This window comes from Nicotiana tabacum, chromosome 4, assembly GCF_000715075.1.
Source record: "Nicotiana tabacum cultivar K326 chromosome 4, ASM71507v2, whole genome shotgun sequence".
In the NCBI taxonomy this organism is placed as follows: domain Eukaryota; kingdom Viridiplantae; phylum Streptophyta; class Magnoliopsida; order Solanales; family Solanaceae; genus Nicotiana; species Nicotiana tabacum.
The window spans coordinates 114387043-114410921 of record NC_134083.1 but is presented as its reverse complement, the minus strand read 5'-3'; the positions used below and the strand labels follow the sequence as shown (position 1 = coordinate 114410921).

The following is a 23879-nucleotide window of genomic DNA, read 5'->3' as shown; positions in this document are numbered from 1 at the left end:
CAGTGGTGCATTAGGCTGGTCCATTCCAATCCCATCAGCTTAATGAAATAGTTTTCCGGCCCCCTCACGATTGCTCTACCATTTAGCCAAGAACATTTCTAGTTGATGAAGTCTCAAGTTAGGTGAGTCAAAAGATGAAGCCTTTCTTCTTGCCCATGGGGTACTCCCTAGTGCCTCATTCTTTCTTCGTAGCTTCGAATCATATTGTTGGTTCCGACGAAGCAATCGATGGTCGGCTCTGTTTGAAAAAAATGCTGCATAGCCCACACTTGCAGCAGCAGGTTGCAACCCTTAAAGAAGTCGTAACCCCTTGAACATGCTGATAATGCCCTGAACATCTCTGCCAATAGTATAGGGACAAGAGTGACTCTCAAATTCCCCTGAAATGTGGCCATGACCAGAGGTAGCACATTAATATTGATCCGCCATTTCTGCTGTGGAAAAACTAACAGTCCCAACAAGGCCAAAGAAAAGGTCAAAAGGCAAAGGCTCTCCCACGTCTCCATGTCGTACTGAAACTCATCATGATGTAGATCATAGCTCTCTAGATGCAAAATTTTATCGAAAAACTGATTTGGACTTATCCACCCATCTTCGACGTTCCTCAGATTCCCGCTACTCTTTCATCCCAATGCTTAGAGAAACCTAAGACCCGGCATGATGACCGGAAGTATGGGCTTTCGTCCAGCGAATGGCAACTTAGTAAAGTTGATAATCTCCTCGAGCGTTGGTGTTAGCTCACAGTCGACAAACTTATAGACTACTTTGGTCGGATCCCAGAATGCTATCCACAACCTAGTAAGCACTATATCAGCTTGGATGTTCATCAATGCATTTAGCACTCAAGGGTGTGTTCTGATTCCCTCCCCGTGCACCCGCCGAATATTCCTCCGCCATTGCTTCAGCTTGTAGGGCGCTCCCATAACCATACTAATATCAGGGATGTTGTGGTTGATTTCCATCTAAAAGGGAAGAAAAGTCTAGGTAAGTATTTTGCTCCAAATCCTTAGTATCTTAATCTGGATTAATTTGTCATTTCACATAAGGCATGTCATTAGGTGCATGACCCGTTGACATTACGGAGGTTTTCCTACTTGTGAGTCAATGCCAAGGATCGACTCACCTAGGGTGTATGTAGCATGGCTTATATTTCTAAGCGTAGAGTGTTTCCTAAACTTTTGGACTGAGACTGAATAGTTGCGAGACAACAAGTCAGTTGACCTCACAATGTCGTTCTCTCAAACTAGAGAGTTTTAAAAAGAAGGTTCGGAAAGGTAAAAAGACAACCCTCGCGTGATTTGTGTGTGATTGTGTACGGCCAAGACTCGATAGAAAAATATGGTGATAGTGTATAAAAGCAATAACAAATAATTGTGATAAGCCAGTGATAACATTAGGAATAAAATAAGTAAACACATAATTGCAAATTATGAAGACACGTAAATATATTGTGAAGTGTTGAGCAAATAGAATATAAAAAAAATCCCGAAGTGTTTAAAAATCTAGCCTAAGTCTGCTAAGGTCAGAGCCTTACTGTAAAATCCCCAGCAAAGTCGTCATGTCGTTACACCCTATTTTGCACATGTCAAAATAAAATACAACTTGTGGTTCATCTAAGGTTAATAAAATAGAAATCGTCACCTAATATTTAAAGGTATACTATGGTACCTATATGCCAGTAAAAATTATCATCTTAATGGTCTGATAAACTAGTGAGAATCCGGGTAAGGGTTTTAGTTATTCTAAAGGGAAGGTGTTAGGCGACCCTTAAAATCTACATTAAAGTAGTTCCTTAAACTTAGGCTAAATATGGGGAAGGAATTTTTTATCTTCTAGGCAGTTAATGATTAAGGTTGCTAAATGGGTCTTTATGACGTTTAATCTTGGTGACAAATGTCTAGTCTTATTGAAAAGTGCTTGTTTCGAAAATAGGTTTATAGCTTTAGAAAAGAATGTTTAATTTAAAGACTAAGTTGTAAGACTTATTCAAAAATAATGAGTTTAAATATGAATCTATGTTACTACTTAACCTTCCATGTTCCCAAAAGAAGGCAGAATAGTCTAGTAGACCCCTGTACTTATTCATGTTTGTCATCCCGGTCCCTGCACCCTATAGAGTTTCATCTAGACACTTGTAATTATTAAAACATACTATCTTACACCCCTTTGACCCTGTGTGTTGCTCAGTCATGTTGATATTAACATCCACGTCAGATAAATTATGCCACGTCATTTTTTATTTTTATACGTAATTATTTTTTGAAAAGGCAAAATGGCCACCATTTTCACCTTCTTCACCCTCCAACACCACTGGAATATTTAGTCACCTTCCCCATTAAAACCGAACCACAACAGAGATACTAGCAAACATCAAAAGCTTATTTTTTTTCTTACCTCTACCTCATTGGAAAAAAGAATAAAAAAAGGATTTGTGAATATTCACCACAATTTTTCGAGGGATTGAAAGTGAGAGAGGAAGCAATTGAAGTTGCAATCACTTCAAAATCTAATAATTTTCACAAACCAAGTAATTGATTTGGGTACCCATACGCCATTACATATTAGATTCGGGCACCCAATATCTTTCTTCCTTGTTTATGCTCTTTATATCAACGCCCCTTCTGGTGTTCTTCATCCGATTCGACTTGAATTGTTAGGTTTTTTATTTATTTTCGATTCAGAATGGTGATGCGGAAGAAAAGATTGTACCGGTCATTGGTGGTCTCCGTCACCGGTGATGGTTGAACTTTTTCAGTGTGTTCTTGTCACGTCCTAAACTACCCCTTAAACGTGATTGGCATCCAACTAATACTACCCGCCAGGCGAACCATACTTTCATACCTTAGCCAATAATTTACAGCACTTGATTAATTAAATGAATATCCAAATAATCTGAAAATTAAGTACGAACAATTAATATCTCAAAATAGTAAATTGAAACTCTAGCCCAATCCCACACTAGATCATAGAGCATCTAAGAGAATTACAAAAGATATCATATAGATAACTGATAAAGACTCTTTTGGCAGCCTCCACGAACAATACGGCGGCTCACCTCAATAATTGAATCAACTCTAGTGAACTCGTCAGCTACTAGCTCCGACTTCACCAATAGTATCTGCATCGACATGCAGGTAAGGAGTGAGTTATACGTAAATATAACCCAGTAAGATCCTCGACCCGCCACTCTGAATACCTCTGAAACAAGTGTTAGAAAATACAAACACACAACGAGCACAGAAATAATATGCACAGAAATTCTTTCACCATATAATTACTATAACGGCGGCATACACAATGCCCCAAATCTACCACGGCGGCATACACAATATCCCAAATCTATCACGGCAGCATACACCATGCCTCAAATTTATTATGGCAGCGAACAATTAATTTCTAACGCCCCAACGTCATAGCACGAGGCTACGCCACACCACACCATAAATCACTTATTAAATAATTTTAACTTTTTGCAAAATAATATATATTTGTGACTGGTCAAAGACCATCAATTCTGTCAAGCGCACGCTCGTCCCAACACATAGACCAGGCAGAAGAAAATATATTTTCAAAACGAGTTTTGAAAAAGCAAGCATCAAAGCTTAAAGTCTCACTTACCTCGCTAATCACACGTTACTCAATCTTGCAACGTCTAACTTATCAACCAAACAGTCCCAAATATCCTCAATCTCAAGATCCTCGCAGCCATTCATGATTCAGATTCGCAATAACAAGCTTGAACGAAAATTGGTCGTGGTTTACTATTGTTAGACCACTCATTGACTCCGTATAGAATTTGTTGATTTCAGCACATGTTAAAAATCTCTCCCTCATGTTGATTTACTGAAAAGGAGCAGCATGTTTCCCGTGGTCAAATTCCCCATTCACGTTCATGTTTAGAGATACCAAACAAGATTTAGCAACTCTATTGTGTTTTCCCCAAGTACCGAAGTTAATGTTTGAGAGAAAGTCTATTAGCTTTTATCAACTCCCTTTCCCCTCTTTAGATGCTAAAATTTCAAGTGAAAAGTAGTAAGAAGTGATGTTTAGTTAATTCACAGTAAATTTGGCCCAGCAAGGGCTTGGTTCTCCGCTTCTCTATCATAATAGGTTGTAGGGATACATACCCCCACAAATACCGCCGCCTCTGGTAAGTGTTGGAATTGCCCTAATAGTTTGTTCCCTCTCTATATATAATATAATTAGTTTCTCGATGTGTGCGTTGCACGTGGATGTCGAGTTATGATCACACGATATTATAAAGTTATATTTATAATAATTATAAGCTTTTATATACGAAAGAACAAAGTACAAGTTATTGTGATGATCAATGTGAATCTTCCTATAGAGACTTGTTTGTCAAATTCAAAATAATTGAATATTGTCTGAACCAACGAAAATGAATAATCCAAATTTAAATAGATACATGTGATTTTTCCAACAAGCTCAGTGTCCCTATCACTCCACTAAGGGCTCCCTTGGATTCATGCTCACGCTCTGCACCTCTACCCATAATTCTATATTTCTGGTTCAAAAGCAACACTAACGATCAAGTAAACAAGGAAATAAGAGAGGAAAAAAGATGATTTGAAGCTGATGTTTGTGGCATTGATATTTTTATTTATTCTATAAATAAGGCATTTAGGTTATTTAGAAGGGTACTTAGATCTCTAGAATTTTAGTTTTAGGGTTTATACTTTTACAATAATATAGATACTGATTTAGATTTAATATAGATTTAGATTTATATATACCTACATTGGCTTTTTTATTTGTGTAACGACCCGGCCGGTCGTTTTGAGAGTTATAGTCCCGATCCCCTATTAACTGCTTCTTCCATATCTATTTCTGCTATTGTGACTTGCCGGGAGATTTCGTTTTGGTTTTTGGAGTGTTTTGGGACACTTAGTCCCTAAATGGAGATTTAAACTTTAGAATTTGGACCGTAGTCGGAACTGTATGAAGACGACTCCAGAATGGAGTTTCGTCGATTTTGTTAGCTCCGTTAGGTAATTTTGGACTTAGGGGTGTGTCCGGATAGTATTTTGGAGGTCTGTAGCTCATTTAGGCTTGAAATGGCGAAAGTCTAAGTTTTGGAGATTTGGACCGGTAGTGAAATTTTGATACCGGGTTCGGATTCTGATTACGGAAGTTGGAATAGGTCCGTAGGGTTGAATACAACTTATGTGCAAAATTTGGGGTCAATCGAACGTGGTTTGGTTGGTTTCGGCATCGGTTGTCGAATTTGGAAGTTTCAAGTTCTTTAAGATTGAATCGGAGGATGATTTATAATTTTAGCGTTGTTTGATGTGGTTTGAGGGCTCGACTAAGTTTGTATGGCGTTTTAGGATTGGTTGGTATATTTGGTTGAGGTCCCGAGGGCCTCGGGTGTGTTTCGAATGCTTAACAAACAAAAAATTTGACTTATGCAATTTCTGATGTTGCTGGTTTCTGGTGTTTCGAACCTGTGGTGGGGAGACCGCAGGTGCGGGTTCGCACGTGCGGAGAGAAGGGCGTAGGTGCGCTTTTGGTCATAAGAGCCTGTGAGCGCAGATGCGAGATGAGGGCCGCATCTGCGTATCCGCAGATACGATGTAGTGGTCGCAGAAGCGGATTTGGGGAGGAGGCTGAGGTGGCCAAGTTTCCGCAGAAGCGGACAATTGAGCGCAGAAGTGCATCTGCAGGTGCGGAGGGTAGTGCGCAGGTGCGAAGCCTGGGAGTTTAATGAAACTCCGCAGGTGCGGAGTCTTAGCCGCAAAAGCGGTACCGCAGTGCGGTTGAAGGCTCGCATGTGCGAGTTTACTGGCAGAAAAGACCTAAGTGTGAGGGTTTGATTTCATTCTTCATTTTTGGACTTGAGAGCTCGGAATTTGGCGACTTTTCGAGGGATTTTCAGAGGAAGCTTTGGGATAATGAATCCTAACTCTTTTATGGTTATATTCCTCTAATTTATGGTTGATTTCATCATCTAATTAAGAAATTTGGTTGAGAAATTTGGGGATAATGGTAGAAGTTCTTCTACTAAGATTTTGGTCTTTGATTGGGATTTTGGCATCGTATTTGGATGCTTTTTGTACGAGTGAACTCGTGAGTGAATGGGTGTTCATATTTTGTGACTTTTACCCGATTTCGAGACATGGGCCCGGGGAGACGTTTTGGGGCGATTTTTTAATTTCTTGTTGTAGCTTTGATTTCAGTAGTTAGATTAGTTCCTTGTAGTTATATTTATGATATGTAATTGATTTTGGCTAGATTTGGGCCATTCGGAGTCGGATTTTTGTGGAAAGAGCATTATTACGGATTGATTGAGCTTGGTTTGAGGTAAGTGGCTTGCCTAACCTTATGGGAGGGAAATCCCCTTAGGATTTGGTGTTGTTATGATATGTGAGCGTCGTGTACACGAAGTGACGAGTGCGTACACGGGCTATTTATGAAAAAAACTGATATTTACCGAGTAATAGCCTGTTTTCATCTTATCTGAATATACTAGCATGTGTAGTTATTCTGTTAGCCTAGAATAGCATGTCTACGTATCCTAATTGCCTATTTGAACTCTTTGCAGCATGTTTAGAAGAATCTTGCTTCTTTCTTGACTTGTACTTAGTCTAAATTATAGGTTTCGTGTTGTAACTGTTATATTCATTTGTTTGTGCTGCGTATTTACTTTGGGACTACGGGACGGTATCCCGGGAGATCCCCTTGTATATTTACTTTTGAGACTATGAGGCGGTTCCTCGGGAGTTATCCCTGTACATTTACTTTTGAGACTACTAGGCGGTTTCTCGGGAGTTCTCTCTGCATATTTATTTTTGAGACTACGAGGCGGTACCTCGGGTGATCTCCTTGTACTTTTATTTTTGGGACTACGAGACGGTATATCGGGAGATCCTCTGCTGTTTATCCTTATGTTCTGCGTTGCTACTTTGCTATGTTCTTTTTGTTTAAATTCCAATCTCTTATTATATTGTTATACTCTCCTGCTTATTTATTATATACCAGTAGGGCCTTGACCTGACCTCGTCACTACCCGGCCGAGGTTAGACTTGGCACTTATTGGGTACCGCTGTGGTGTACTCACGCCCATTCCTGCACATATTTTTTGTGTGCAGATCCAGGTTCCTTTTACCAGCCTCGTCCTTAGTTGCAGTCGCTGTTATTTTTCGGAGAACTTCAAGGTACATCTGCCCGCACCGCAGATCCTCGGAGTCCCCCTCTATCCCCATATATTGATTCTTCTCTTATTTCTATAGACACTGATGTATAGAACAGTTAGAACTTCGTAGAAGCTTGTGACTTATGGTGTTCCGGGTCTTGGGAGTGTTATGTATATTTCGAGAGTTGATTATTGTATATGCCGAGTGGCATCTCAATGGCTTATTAAAATATCTGTTACTGTGAGTTTGTTAAATTTTTATATTTTTTATTTCATTTCCGCAAGTGTTAGGCTTACCTAGTCGTAGAGATTAGGTGCCGTCACGACGATTGATGGGGGAAAAATTTGGGTCGTGACAATTTGATGCTAATTCAGCACAGTATTCTTTATTTTCTCATAAATAAAGTTTATTTGAAGTTAAAATGTAGTAATTATTCAAGTGTTAGAGTACTGATTAAGGAGAATCAAGACCCTTTTATTTATTTATAAATAAATAAATAAATAAATAAGGAGCACAAAAACTCTCTCTTTCAAAAGACACAATTTTCATGAGTTTGAACGTGTGTCTTTTGAAATTTGAGTTTGAATATGTATCTATTGCAAATAATAAACATGACTCAATAGAGCTTATTGACTATTTCGTTCATTTTTTGTCACCCAATTTTTTTAGTTTTACATAAAAAAGTTAGACACGTTTAATTTCATTCTCCCTTACATTTAATTTTCTTAATGTTCAGTACGTACAACTGGTAGACAAAAAATAAGTTAGTTCATCATAAATCAATACTAATTTCTTAGTTCATAAACACCAATAGTAAAATCACATCGAGTTGTTATATATAATAGTATTATTTAATAATCACATTACTATAAATAAATAAAAACTTATATCTTTTCTCTCTCAAAGAGTTGTGCCGTTTAATAAAATAACTAACTACTTGAAAAATTCCTAATGGCTAAACAACTAAATAATTTCTTTAAAATTTAGTTATTAATGAAAATCATAACTATTTAGAGAAACATGATAAATCTATATTTTAAATTTTTTTACTTAATTATTGTATAATATAATTGTTAAAATATAAAATATATATTATAAGGGTATTTTGTTCTTCACCCAAGAGATATTAAATTTATAATAAAAGTTCACCAACGTTTAAATTATGTCTAAATGGAACCCTAATTTATTTCATAATCTCAAAAATATGTTCAAGTATTAATGAAGCCTAATCCACGTCTTACTAACCTTGAAACTATAATCTTTCACATAACAGCAAATTGTATGACAATAAACCGATTCATATCTCAAAGGAATAAGTAATATACCTTTCTTGCTTCTAATCATAGAATTTATACAAGCCACAATATATTATGGGATCACGATCATCCACCCTAACATCTATAAAAGTTGAAATTCATAAAATATGAATGGAAGAAAACAACAAATAAATTATAAGTTGAGTAAAAAAATAAAACCCGTTTTTTGTTATCAAACTGTTCCGATATGTCCATCTCGATATTATGAAGACTCTCTTCGGTCAATTATGTTCTCATCTCGACCAGTCGTACGAAGGCCGAATCGGTTTCGATCGTATACAGATAGTCTCCTCGTTTCTCGGAAAGAATGTGGCGAGAAACGATGTGATTTTTCAACGGCGCTATTAGATATACACTGACGTTTGCATCGAGCCCGGCCATGACGTACGTGATAGTTGTCCAAGGCATTTAATGCATGTCACACGATGGTCGGTCACTACTGATATTGAACCGCCATTGCTCAATCTATAAATAGCTCCCTTTTTTTTTTTTTTTTACCTTTTATCACTTTTACATCTTCAATCTCCAAATTTTCCAAGTTCTTTCTCGCACCTTCTGAGTTCATCTGTAAGTCTGTGATTTTTACTGCAAAAATCTTTCTTCTGTGATTTTCACTGTAAAATCTTTCTTTAAAACACCACATCTTTGTCATCTCCTTCTATTTTCAATCTCTAAATCTAAAATGGCGAAAACATCTAAAACCGTTCCTCAAAAAGAAAAAGCTTCTTCTTCACAGCCTGCCGTCGACAAAACACCGGTGGAACCACGGCTTGAGAAGTGTGTTCCCGGGGCGTATGTTCTTACCTCCGATTTTAAGGTCGATAAAGCCTCGTCGATTCCTGGTCGATGTGAACTAGTATCGAGGTATATGTGCTCGTTAACTAAGGGACACCTCGAGCAGCTGAGGAAAGATTGTAACTGGGAGAAAATAGAAGTGATAATCCCGGCTCCCGAAGAAGATATCACTACTTATGTAAAAGGGTTTTTAAGTGTGTATACTTACCCTTTCACATTGGGCCTCCTTGACCCAGTCGTTATCTATTTTTGCCGCTAATATCAAATAACCTTAGGCCAAATCCATCCTTCTTTTTGGCATATCGTTATTCTGATCCGCTTCTTCATAAACATGATCGAGGGGATGCCTTTCACCCTCGACAATCTTATTAGATTGTACAGCCCCCGCCTCTATCGAGATGGGTTAATAAAACTCCAGTGCCGGGCTAACAAAGTATTGTTCTCGAGCATAGACAAGGACCGGGGTTGGATGGGCAGGTTCGTTCGAGTGAAAACCTCCGATCTGATCCCGGCCGAGAAGCTACCATTTCCTCAGGAGTGGAACATGAAGCATAAGTATATTTCGACTGTTAGCTCTTATTGCTTTGCTCCTTCGTTTCTTTCTCACCGATATCTTTTTTCATGATATGACAGTTTCTTGGATGCCCGGTGTTGTTACCGACCTTAAGAGCTAGGTACAGGCCCTGGCTTCGACCTCTACATACGTCGAGCGCTCGTGGCGTGAGTTGTCAAAGGGCCGATGGGAGGCCAAAAATCATGGTAAGCCTCTTTCTCGTGTCTTTGATGGTTCAAACAGAATGTTGTTCATATACTTAACCAATTTTCTTGTGTATAGGTTTGGGCAAAGATGCGGTTATGAGGCCCCCGTCTGGTGAGGAAGAGACTTAGGCCCCAGTTCCAAAACCGACGAAGGGCAATAAGAGAAAAAGGGCCTCCACTTCTGAGGATCCAGAACCCAAGACAAGGACGGCTCATAAGCCGAGGAGGAAAATTATCCCTCTGACCGAAGAATCTGTTCGGTATTTGAGGGATGAAGACGAAGAAGAAGAAAACGACGGCTCCATACTGGTGGCCCGAGTGAAGAAAACCATTGATGCCCCAAAGGCAACTGGATCGATGGTGGTTTATAGAGCTCCGCCTCGAACTGAGGGAATATCGGAGAAAGATTCGAGCAGAGTCCCCGAATTGTTAAAGATCGAGGATGCCACCCACCGAAGTCAACAAACGGTGGGCATATCTGAAGGGGCTGGTCTTGAAGCTTTTTGAACAAAGGAGAACGCCCCAAGCGAGTCGCTTGGGAAAATAGTAATCGGAGACTCGCCCACTCTCCCTGCTTTTTCTGAAGGGGTGATTCGGGAAGCCCAAGCTTTGGGGGTCCTCGAGGTAGACGGGTCACACGAGGGAAAGGACCCTTTTCATGATCTGTTTACCGATATCGAGGATGCTGCCGACCCTAGTAATGCATCGGGTCTTTTCCACGAAGTGCAGCAGGCTCTGAATCGGGTAAGCCTGAACTCACTTCGTTGGTACCACCTTCATGTTTGTTTTTCTTTTCTAACTTCTTTCATTCTTTCATCGCAGGCCATAGCGGTTCATCGAGAAGCATATTCTTAGTCTCGAGCTGAGCTGAGCCGCGTTGGTACGCGGCCGTCTTCGGTCAAAGGGAAGAGGAAATCAAGGACCTCCGAGCTGAGTTAGCCAAGGCTCACCAAGATCAGACCGATCTGACCGAGCAGGTAATGATAATATTAAAAACCTATAGGCTCGATACTAGAACGGTGGCTAATATTTTGGTCTCACAGCTGCAGCAGAAGCTTGAGGTGATCGGGCAGCTCCGTGAGGAGGTTGATATGATAAAGGCGGAGTCCTTGGAGTGGCAAGAAGGCATGGACCGCCTTGCTGCAGAAAAAGAGGTTGCTCGAGCCTAATTATTATCGGTTGAAGGTCAACCTCAAGGCCTGAAGGACGAAAGCTCGGTTCAAGCAAGGAAAATAGAGGAGCTCGAGGCTCGGTTGGCTTCTGAACTCGCCAAGGCCGATGCAGATACATTTGTGGCCATTTATTGGGCCAATGCTGAAGCCGCTCAGGTGCAAGCGAGAGAGGCTGTCGAGACCGCTAAAACTCGAGAATATTGGGTTGATGAACTCGCCAAATGCCAATCTCGAAGGGAAACCCTCGAGGAGATTCATGCTCGAGGTTTTGATCTTACCGAAGAGATAAAAAGGGCTAAAGAGCTTGAAGCCAATGCTTGAGCCTTGGTTTCTGATGATGATGATGATGATGATGATAATGGGAGCAAGAGTTGGTCTGAGAGCGGGGAGGAGCTTGATGGAGAAGAGGCTGCTCCCGGAGATAGTCAGGAACCTTAGGGTTTTTTGTTTTTGATCGTTTTTGTGTAGGGTCCTGATCGGACCTTGTACATACTCATATATATGAAGATCTTTTCCTTTCCCGATTTGTCTTTGTTTTATATTCTGCCTTGTGAGAACTTTGTTTCAGTCATGCCTTATGAAAATTCTGTTTTATTCATGCTTATGAAAGTTTTCATAAGTTCGAGGCTTTAGGCAATTTGATCGAAGCTGGATCTTGAAGTTTTTATAACCGAGTGAGTGATTGCTCGAACTCGAAGTAAGAGTAGCCCATAGTCTTAGTAGGCTTAGTAGTTGAGTGAGTGATTGCTCGAACTCGAAGTGATGTAGCCCGTAGGCTTTTAATAGTCGAGTGAGTGATTGCTCGAACTCAAAATAAGATTAGCCCTTAGGCTTAATGGTCGAGTGGGTGATTGCTCGAACTCGAAATGATGTATCCCTTAGGCTTAATGGTCGAGTGAGTGCTTACTCGAACTATAAGTAATGTAGCCCATAGGTTTAGTAGTCGAGTGAGTGATTGCTCGAACTCGAAGTAATGTAGCCCTTAGGGTGACTTTCCTTAGCACTAAGTCCCCGATTTTAAAATGGCGAAGATTGGTTCTTCGATTATAGTATCTTTCGATCCGCTGCTTTTGGGCGGCCAATCGGACGAGAGCGGCTTCTCGTTTTTCATCCAATAATTCGAGGCTAGTATTCATAGCCTCATGATTTGACTCTTCTGTTGTATGTCAAAACCTGGCACTGGGTTCCCCGACTTCGACTGGAATCAAGGCTTCAGAGTCATATACTAAGGAGAATGGGGTTGCCCCCGTACTGGACTTTGATGTTGTTCGATATGCCCAAAGGACTTCGGGTAGAATTTCTCTCCATTTCCCCTTAGCGTCGTTCAACCTTTTCTTTATGTTTTGAATGATAGTCTTGTTCATCGATTCGGCATGTCCGTTCCCACTAGGGTGATATGACGTTGTTAATATCCTTTTTATTTTATGGTCTTCGAGGAATTCCATCACTTTGCTTCCGATAAATTATTTTCCATTGTCACACACTATTTTGGCGGGTATCCCAAATCGACATATGATGTGATCCCAGATGAAGTCTATAACCTCTTTCTCTCTCACTTTCTCGAACGCCTGTGCTTCAACCAATTTAGAGAAATAGTCAGTCATAAATAAAATAAACTTAGCTTTACCTGGGGCCGATGGCAGAGGGCCGACGATATCCATCCCCCATTTCATGAATGTCCATAGGGATAGGACTAAATGAAGTTGTTCTTCGGGCTGATGGATCATCGGTGCAAACCTTTGGCATTTATCACATTTTCGAACAAACTCCTTAGTGTTTTTTTCCATGTTATCCCAGTAGTATCCTGCTATAATGATTTTGTGAATCAGTGATTCGGCACCAGAGTGGTTCCCACAAGTGCCTTCATGGACCTCTCGTAAAACATAATCGGTGTCTCCTGGTCCTAAGCATACTGCCAATGGTCCATCGAATGTCCTTCTGTATAATGTTCCATCTTCAGCCAATGTGAATCGAGCAGCTTTGGTTTGTAGGGTCCTCGACTCTTTAGGGTCCGATGGGAGCTTTCCCTTCTTCAAGTATTCAATATATTTATTCCTCCAATCCTAGGTTAAGCTTGTAGAGTTTATCTCGGCATGACCTTTCTCGATCACGTATTTCGAGAGTTGAATGACAGTCTCCGAGTTGATCTCGTCTTCCTCGACCGATGACCCCAAATTTGCAAGTGCATCGGCCTCACTGTTTTGTTTTCGAGGTACATGTTGTAAAGTCCATTTTTTGAAACGGTGCAAAGTTACCTGCAGTTTGTCCAAATACCTTTGCATTCTATCCTCTCGAACTTCGAAAGTTTTGTTTACTTGGTTTAACACCAGTAAAGAGTCACACTTGGCTTCAATGACTTCTGCTCCCAAGCTTTTAGCTAGCTCGAGACCTATAATCATGGCCTCGTACTCGGCCTCGTTGTTAGTCAACCTAGAAGTTTTGATAGATTTCCTAATAGAGCTACCCGTGGGCGGCTTCAAAACGATGCCTAGCCAGGACCCCTTCACATTCGAAGCACCGTCCGTGAGGAGGGTCCATACCCCTGATGAGGTACCCGATTTTAACAAGAGTTCCTTTTCAACTTCGGGTACGAGGGTTAGCGTGAAATCGGCCATGAAGTCCGCTAAAATTTGAGACTTGATGGCCATCCGGGGTTGATATTCAATATCGTACCCACTGAGTTCGATGGCCTATTTGGCCAATCGGCCCGATAGTTCGGGCTTGTGCAAAATATTACGAAGTGGGTAAGTGGTTAATACGCATATGGGGTAACATTGAAAGTATGGTCTTAACTTTCTAGAGGCGCTTATCAGTGCAAGTGCCAATTTCTCTAAGTGTGGATATCTAGTTTCTGCTTCCCCTAAGGTTCGACTTACATAATAAACGGGAAATTGTGTACCTTGCTCTTCTCATACTAGGACACCACTTACCGTTATTTTCAATACTGCCAAGTACAAGTAAAGTTTCTCATCTGCCTTCAGAGGGTGAAGCAGCGGTGGGCTCGATAGGTATCGCTTCAATTCCTCTAATGCATGTTGGCATTCCGGGGTCCATGCAAAATCGTTCTTCTTTTTGAGTAGAGAGAAAAATCGGTGGCTTCGATCTGACGACTTCGAAATGAATCGGCCTAAGGTAGCTATCCGTCCGGTTAGCTTCTGCACGACTTTTACATTATCTATGACGGTGATGTCTTCGATGGCCTTGATTTTATCGGGGTTGATCTCGATCCCCCGATTCGATACCATGAAGCCAAGGAACTTGCTCGAACCGACCCCGAAAGCACACTTCTCGGGGTTGAGATTCATCTTGTATTTTCTTAAAATCTCGAACATTTCCTGTAAATGAACCAAATGGTCCTCTGATTTACCTATTTGTTCTTCGAACATTTTATTTACTAGGCGTTGGTAAGTAGCTCCCGCATTTTTTAGCCCGAAGGGCATTATATTATAACAATAGGTTCCATACTTCATGATAAATGACGTCTTTTCTCGGTCCTTCGGGTTCATTTGGATTTAATTGTACCCGGAATAGGCATCGAGAAAAGTAAGGATCTCGTGGCCGGCCGTGGCATCGATCATGTGATCGATGTTAGGCAGTGGAAAAGAATCTTTGGGGCACGCTTTGTTTAAATCCTTATAATCTATACACATTCTAAGTTTGTTCCCTTTTTTAGGGACTACAACTACATTGGATAACCATTCGGGATATTTCACCTCCCGAATGGACCCTATTTTGAGAAGTTTAGTTACCTCGTCCTTTATGAATGCGTGCTTTACCTCTGACTAGGGTCTTCTCTTTTTCTTCACCGGTTTAAACCTAGGGTTTAGGCTTAGTCGATGCGTCGTTATCTACGATGGGATCCCTGTCATGTCTAAATGGGACCAAGCAAAACAATCTATGTTATCAATAAGAAATTGAATAAGCTTTTTCCTGAGTTAGGGGGTTAATCCCGTTCCCAGGTATACCTTTTGCTCTGGCAGGTACTCGATCAATATAACTTGTTCCAGCTCTTCAACCATTGATTTGGTGGTGTCAGAGTCTTCGAGAACAATAAAAGTTCGAGAGGTCAGAAAATCTTCCTCTTCTTCTTCTATCTCCTGCTTCCTTGATTCGGTCGAAGCTGATGGCTGTGATTGCTATTTGACTTCCTGTTTACCTTCGATGCTTGACCTTTCTGAGGTTGATAGTGATGATATCGGTGTTACCTCATCAACCGCAAACATTTCCTTTGCAACATGCTTCTCCCCGTATACTGTTTTTACACCGTCCGACGTTGGGAATTTCATCATTTGGTGGAGAGTCGAAGGGACTGCCCTCATATTGTGGATCCAAGGCCTTCCGAGAAGGGCATTGTACCTCATGTCACCCTCGATTATGTGGAACTTAGTATCTTGAATGGTTCCAGCCACGTTCTCTAGTAGAGTAATCTCCCCTTTAGTTGTTTCACTGGCCATATTGAAGTTGTTTAAGACCCGAGCTGCGGGCACGATTTGATTTTGTAGGCCGAGCTGCTCCATGACCCTCGATCGGATGATATTCGCCGAGCTACCTGGATCCACTAAAACACGCTTAACTTGAACTTTATTTAATAAGATAGAAATTACCAGAGCGTCATTGTGGGGCTGAGAAATGCCTTCTGCTTCTTCGTTGTTGAACAATAAAGTGCCTTCGGGCACATAATCTCGGGTTCGTTTTTCCCTAGTGATTGATACCTTAGTGCATTTTAATATGGGTCCCTGTGGAGTGTCGACCCCACCGACGATCATATGAATAACATGTTGGGGTTTCTCATGTTCATTTTTCCTGTTGGCGTCCCTTTCTCTGAAATGATTCTTGGCTCGATCGTTGAGGAACTCTCGAAGGTGGCCCTCGTTGAATAGACGGGCTACCTCCTCCCTTAATTACCTACAATCGTCGGTCTTGTGACCATGCGTGCCATGGTATTGCACATCAAATTTGGGTTTCTTTGGGAAGGATCGGTTTGTATGGGTCTGGGCCACCTAGTATCTTTGATCCTTCCGATTGCCGACACAATGCCCGATGCATCGATGCTAAAGTTATATTCCGATAACCAAGGTGCTTCTGTGGGATTGGCATACTTGTCAAAACCATTTTTTCTCATAAGTCCCCGAGAATTCTGTCCTCGATCACTTCTTCGATTATTCTAGGCGGAATTGTATCCTGAACCATTGTTCCTTCGATCTGCGGTATATGGTTGATATTGGTCTCTGTTCGACCTTGGATCCCTGTCGACGTTCCTCTGGTTTTTAACTACCGACCTGTTTGGATGTACTGAACCGGAAGGGGCTCCTAATTGGTCGTCCTCGACCCTGATCTTCGATTAATATCGATTGTGCACATCTTGCCAAGTTACAGTCGGATACTCAATCAAATTTTGTTTCAACCGGCGTGATGCTACCGAACTCCGCTCGTTCAACCCTTGGGTGAAAGCTTGAACGGCTCTGTGACCGGTGGCAATTCCATGCGTTCCATTTGAAATCGGGACACGAATTCCCTCAGCATTTAATTATCCCTTTGTCTTACCTTGAAAAGGTCTGATTTCCTCGTTGCGACCTTTATGGACCCTGCGTGTGCCTTTGCGAAAGAGTCCGCTAACATGATGAATGAGTCGATGGAGTTTGGTGGTAGGTTGTGATACCAAATCATTGCTCCCTTCGAAAGGGTCTCTCCGAATTTTTTCAACAACACAGATTCGATTTCATCGTCTTCTAAATCATTACCCTTGATGGCACATGTGTAAGAGGTGACGTGTTCGTTGGGGTCGGTCGTTCCATTATACTTAGAAATCTCGGGCATGCGAAATTGTTTGGGGTTCGGTTTTGGACCTGCACTTGGTGGAAAAGGCTTTTGCATGAATTTTTTGGAATCCAGCCCGTTCAACACTGGTGGTGCCCCCGGGATCTGATTGACCCTGGAGTTATATGTTTCCATTTTTTTATCGTTTGCTTCGATCCGTTTTGTGAGTTCCTCGAGTATCTTAGCAATTTCGGGATTAGTCATCGATTCTTGCTCATTTGATCTTACTATTGTTGGCTCCGTTCTGTGGGTGATTTCTCGGGGTAGACTGGGCTCCGGCCTGCTCGGTACCTGGGTTTGACTCTGCAACTGAGCTATTGCTAGCTGTTGAGCTTGCAACATTTCGAAAATCATATGCAAGCTGATTCCATTTTCCTCAACATTATGGGTATCTCGAGCTGCAGATCGAGTACCACCATGAATGCTATTTTCAGGTTCAGAACGTAGGTTTGCCTCAATGGCCACATACGAATTAACGTCTAATGGCACTTCGACTCGAGCTCCAACGTAGTCGACAAGTGGCCTTTCGGCCCTGGGCGTCATGTTATTGTTCTCACCTTGAAGGCCAGCTTCGTTGTCGATAGGTAAGGCCATTCAATTGAGAGCTCGTCGTTGCTAATCCGAAATCAAAGACACTTCCGAAAATAAGCGTAAAATGGTGTGTTTTGAAGATTCGTATCAAATAACCACTATTATCCTTAGCCCCACGGTGGGCGCCAAACTGTTTACCCGAAAAACGGATAGAGTTGAATTTGTATGTAGTTCTAAGAGTATGTGGTATAACTCGACATAAATCGTAAGAGTAAGTAGAAATATCGAATATTGACTATAAAGAAAATATACAAACCGAATTGACAGGAAGATGATTTATGGGTTAAGCAAGATGAATTAATCTATAAAGCTAAAAAGGATAATTTTTCAATATGCGAGTGTATTGTATCTGAGTTACAATGTATTAATGACTTGATGCCCCTTTACAAGAATAATAACTATCTCTCTTATAGTGGAGGCATCCTACTTTGGATATAATAAAAAATACATAGTGGGGAACTCATGATAAATCAGTTTTTTCCTAATTTCCGCCGAGATTCCCTTTCTTAGTGCGGCTGTAACGGTTCTTGTCTCTTGGCTCGATCTTGATCGGACTTGGTATCGGTCGGTTTTCAGGCTTAGAGCTCGATGTGGGCTCGAGCTCGTTATTAACTAGGGGTCCGGTATTGGTTCGCCTCTAGCTCTTAAGCTCGATTCCATCGCTTCTTATCATAGTTCGATTTGGATTCGAGCTCGATAATGACTTCGAGCTCGGTATTTGATCTGTCCCTAAAACTCGAAGCTTGTTTGTGCCCTCATCGGATCTCATCTCGATATTATGAAGACTCTCTTCGGTCCATTATGTTCTCATCTCGACCGGTCGTACGAAGGCCAAAATCGATACACTATTATCTGAAGAGTGGTATAAATTAATTAAAGAGCACATAGGAATTCAGGTAAGAAGTACTTTAAACATTACGTAGTAATTACTAATATGAAGGGTTGCATCTCTTCAAATAAATTTGATGTTTTTATTTATTTTATACTAATAAATTTAATCTGAAGGGTTGCATCTCTTCAAATAAATTTGATTTTTTTATTTATTTTATACTAATAAAATAATTTATTTTAGAAGGATATTTTGGTAATTCAACTTTTAAGTTATGGAGTTCCCACTTTTAATATAATATAGATATAGATTTATACTAATAAAATAATTTATTTTAGAAGGATATTTTGATAATCCAATTTTTAAGTTATGGGGTTCCCACTTTTAATATAATATAGATATATAGATATAGATGTATTATAATCTCATTAAATAATCTTAGCTATGCTGCCACCGTAATATATAGTATCAAATTCCACGTTGTACATTATTGACCAAGCAAAGGTTGGTGTTTTCTAAAATTTAAAAGACTAGGCAAGACCATTCTTACTGACTGTCACTTATGCTATACTTAGATCGACCAAATAATTCTCTTGAATCTTATATAAATTCCTTTGTCCTCTTTTAGAGCTAGCTGATCATTATAACACTAATTAAGACACACTTAGACATATAGTCACACCCATATGCTACTTCAATGAAAGAGAAACTATAACCAAGCAACTGTCTTATTTCAATCCAAATCATTGTTACAAAATAGTTACTCATCGTATAAAGTATTCGTAGTATTGCATTGTTTCAATTGTCAATTTGTAAGGTGCGATTGACCCACGACTCACTTATTAATTCTTTACCCCATACTTCATATGTATGTAAGTAAATTTTCCAACAATATATATATAACTTAAAAGTTTTCTCTTAAAATATTGGGTTATTACTTATTACGGTTCTTTGCCATTGATGATTCAGAAGTTTCAGTACTAGCCAGCGATGATTTTTCGAAAGGCTCCGATGAAATTACTATTTTTCTAGATGATTTTGTTGGATAAAGTTCCTGTTGAGAACCATGAGTTCTTTGCTGATTTTTTCTATTGATTTTGATGATTTTCTGTTGCCCTTTAATAATGATGAAAAGATAAGCTATTTTGTGTTTTTCTTTTTCATTTTTTGCTCTTATTTTAGTCATTCTCTCTTCGATCTTTGTATTCATGCTCTTTTTGCGCGTGTGTACCAAACATTTTATCTACCTCAGCCTTACATATGCCACATAAGCTAGGTCAACCATGAGAGGGGTGTAAGAAAAATCGCCTTTAGGGACGAGAATAATGATCCCTAAAAGTCCGATTATGGTCCTTTAATATCATTAGCGACCAGAAAAATCTGGTCGTCACCGGTCGCTAGAGGCTCCGCCGCTAAAGGTCAATAACGACGAGATTTGGTGACCGGCCCTTAAAAACCTTTAAGGACTGGTATGATTCTGGTCCTTAATAAACTTTGAGGGACCACATTACTGGTCCCTAATGAATGATAAAAAAGAATGTTGGATGCTGCATCTGGTGCCTATTAATTTACAACGACCAGATTTTACAGGTCCTAATCTTATAGGACTTTGAGGACGAATATTTCTGGTCCTTAAAGATCTTATGAAATGTGGTCCTAAACAAATGTATTTTATGTCCTGCTTTTCCGAAATATTATTCCATTCATAATGTATATACTGAATGCATATAGACAAACTTATCAATAATGTGTTCATATATATATTTGTAAAATAACAAAAGAAAGGATTAACATTCCATTTGTACTGTATCATTTACACACCCTTTGGGAAGAAAACAAATTAACATCATTTGCAAATAAAATAAATTGTTGTCTATAGTTCTGGGCAAATAATAATTAGCTTGTCAACTTGAATTCTCCAAAATCTACATCTTCACTTGTAAACTGAAGTCTTCAAGACCTATGACAAGTATGAAATGAATTCACTTCAGAAAAACTATAATAATCAACCAGAAAGTTTGAGTAACTAATTGCGAGACCTACATTATTTCATAAACTAATTACAATATAACAATACTTTGGTCATATAAGAAACTTGCATTATGAAATAAAACACAAAATAGCCATCTCGGCAACTAAAACACTGTAAGAGACTCAAAAAGTGCATTTGTTTTATCAATGACAAGGAGAACTACATCTTATTATATACAAATAGGTTCCATAGGCTTAGAGGGAGACAAACAGATAATTATTTACCATATTACACCTCAAGTTGTAAGTGCCACGCAACCTAAGAAACAAAGATTAAGTTCAACATTAGCATTAATGAGAATCATCCAAAGTCCATAATATAGCGTTAATGAGAATCAGCCCTCATTATTTAATACATATAAAGATAGGATGCAAATTATAAGATCGAATAACATTATGTTATATAAACTACTAACAAACAAATTGCACTTTTAAAGTACATCTTCCTTTAGAGAATATCTGGCACATAAATGTTTAAGAAAAAAATCAAAATCAGTGCCTTATAACTTTTCCCATTATCATAATCAGATTTTGGGTTCTGCTATAAACAAGAAATTGTGAGGGGTTTATGTTCTTATCAGTTCAATGTAGAAAATTTCCGGATCACGTAACACAGATCAGGGTAAATCTACTGATGCAAAAATAAAAAATAAACTATTGACAATGATCCTATACTTGAACCTAAAACTTGTTGTCCTTGCAATTAGCCTTTAACTTGTGAGAAAATATTTAGCAATTCCTTAATGATCAATGCACACACACATAGATATTTTTTTTGTAAAAGAAACATAATTTTTACAAGAATTTGTGAAAGAAATTTCTGGACCTGCTGTCTAACTCTCTCAAGTTTCAGCTCAAGTTGTGCTAACTTCAAATGGCATTGTTTTCAACTACTGAACTTACTCCTAGAAAGAGAAGGGAAGAGAATCAAGAAAAGGAATTTATCTTCCATATAATTGAATTTTAAAAAGCAAAATTTCTTGTACCTTTTTCCGCATACGGCTTTCACACAGTGAGCTTTGATATTGCTGCTAAACACAAAAGTGAGAGATAAAGAGGAAATGGCTTTGGGTATGCACGCCTTGTCGGGAATACTCTATTTGTTGATAATCCCATATCAGAGGGTATAAATTGTTCATAAAAGTAAAAAGAGTACATAACCAGATGAGTGTTTGAGATATACTACATGAAACGTTGCAGTGTTACAACAAAAATAAAATCATATTTGAGAACCTAAGAAATGTATCCCAAATTGTTATAAAATTATATCATGAAGATACATGCGAACTTCAGAGTGACGTCTGACACGGAGATGCAGAGAATAGAAGACTAAAGTTTCAACTAAATGGTTATAACATGATATAGAGTGTAAGGTTGAGTTTCAGTCCAAAAGTAAATTGTACCTGCATGAGTAGCAAAAACAAACTGAGAACCAGCAACGAAATCAATAAAAGTGGATAAAAGAGAATAAGGAAAAATTAAAAATTGATTCAGATTGTTAGAAGAAAGTCTATCATTTCAAGAGTGCAACATCCCTCACAAATGAACCTCCACCTTCATCAATAGATAACCTTAACAACCGTTGCACCAAGATCAAATATCTTCATAAAATCTTATAGAACTACAAGTACAACACTGATTCACTTATTCAAGCAACCTCCTTGTGGAGAAACCAGAAACACATCTCCTTCAAGGTGTTCAACTTTAATACCACGTTTCCCTAACATTTCAATATTTTCTTTAAAACATGTCTTAGAACCATACAACAACATATTTAAAATTACCAATTTCAATCTATCATTTTCACAAAGGCTTTGCGCGGATGAATCTTTACTTTTTTCTGTAACTTCAATCCATCTACTAGAGCACTAGCAGCAAACAGTTTTTTCACCAGTTGAAATAGCCATTGTCTAATAAATTCACAAGTTTAATTTCTTTTAGCAAACATAACTATCACTCGTATTTAAAAGAAGCTACATGAACCTGATAATCACCGTAGACTAGCAAGCTCAGTTTAGCACCTCACCTAATGTCAATTGGTAACAAAGTACAATAATCATGTTAATTAAAGCTTCCTTTTAGTACGTAAAGGAGTGTTTAGTAGCAATATTTGACATGGGTATAATAATATTAAGAAGCTCACTATAAAATAAACACCCAATTTTAGCAAAAATGTGGATAACATGTATCCATCAACAAAATGAAGAGCAACAATGAAAATACATACCAAAAATCACTCATTGCCCCCATAAATGAAATGAATCAAAACCCACAAGCATTAACAACAAAATCCAGCAAGTCTAAAATAGTGAGTGGAAGAAAGGAACTCTAACCGATGATTGGAACACTTCATCTCTTAAGCAAGTCGTAAAGATAATCAAATCTTGCATTCAAGAAACAAAATTGTCAGCACACACATATACAAGCATAGCTGAAGCAGATAAAGAGAATAGAATTATGGGAATCAAAACTTACGAATTTCAAGCTAATACTCCTGGAAGCACCTCGGACCACAATGAAACAACTCCTTCCCATCTCACTGCGGAAGCTGAAATGAATAACACGTGAGCTCTTCTTCACAAAACGGCTCAGAGATATGGCCTCGCCATAAAAATAACTTGTTGAATCACAATATGCCAACTCAATCGCACAGATCCGACTTCAGTTGGTGATGGAAAAAATTATCCAAAATAACTTAGCAAAATTGAATAATCTGTAGAATAGTCGTGAACAGATTGATGATGGAAATCGTCATTTTGAACAATAAAATCAAGAACAGATTTAGATGAAATACTAGAACTGATTGTCAAAGTGATGAGGGTTTGGGGATTTTGAGAGAAACGTTGAGAGACGGGGAGTAAACCCTAGTTCCTAAATGACGACTTGGGGAATGTTTTTAAGTGTTTCTATTTCTTTATTTCTTTTTCTAGGTTTCTATCTCTTTATAATTATAAAAATATTAAAATTTTAGAAGAAAATTTTGGGCGGCACCTCAAGTCTCGCACTCCCGCTCTGTTATGCATATTAGGGACGAGAGTTTTATAATAATAGGGATGAGATTCAGTCCCGTCATTATTTAATTTAGAATTAGGTACCAAAAATAAAACTAGTCATTATAAGTATACTTTTAGCGACTAGATTTCAATCCCGCCGCTAAATATTGGTCACTAATGAGCCTTTTTCTTGTAGTAGTGTGTTTTAATAACTACAAGTATTTAGATAAAACTCTATGGAGTGCAGGAATCAGGATGACAAACCGAAATAAGTACAGGGTCTACTAGGCTATTCTGCCCCAAAAGAAATGTGAAATAATGTATACCTTAACCGTGCTTAGAAGACTCGTTTGGTTTAAGTTATTCAGCTTTCAAAGCAAACTTTTATTTTTGAAAAAACTGGACCCAAATTGCATGTGTTG

At 39.1% G+C, this 23879-nt stretch overlaps 1 long non-coding RNA gene across 1 annotated transcript; it reads right to left on the bottom strand.

Annotated features, from left to right (window-relative positions):
* Positions 1–20170: 20170 nt before the first annotated feature.
* Positions 20171–23331, bottom strand: LOC107831241 (uncharacterized). Its single transcript, XR_001658317.2, has 5 exons — positions 22940–23331; positions 22798–22847; positions 21451–21867; positions 21291–21369; positions 20171–20393 (listed from the first exon to the last, which is right to left on the bottom strand). It is a non-coding gene; the product is annotated as an uncharacterized LOC107831241 (long non-coding RNA).
* Between the last annotated feature and the right edge of the window lie 548 nt (positions 23332–23879).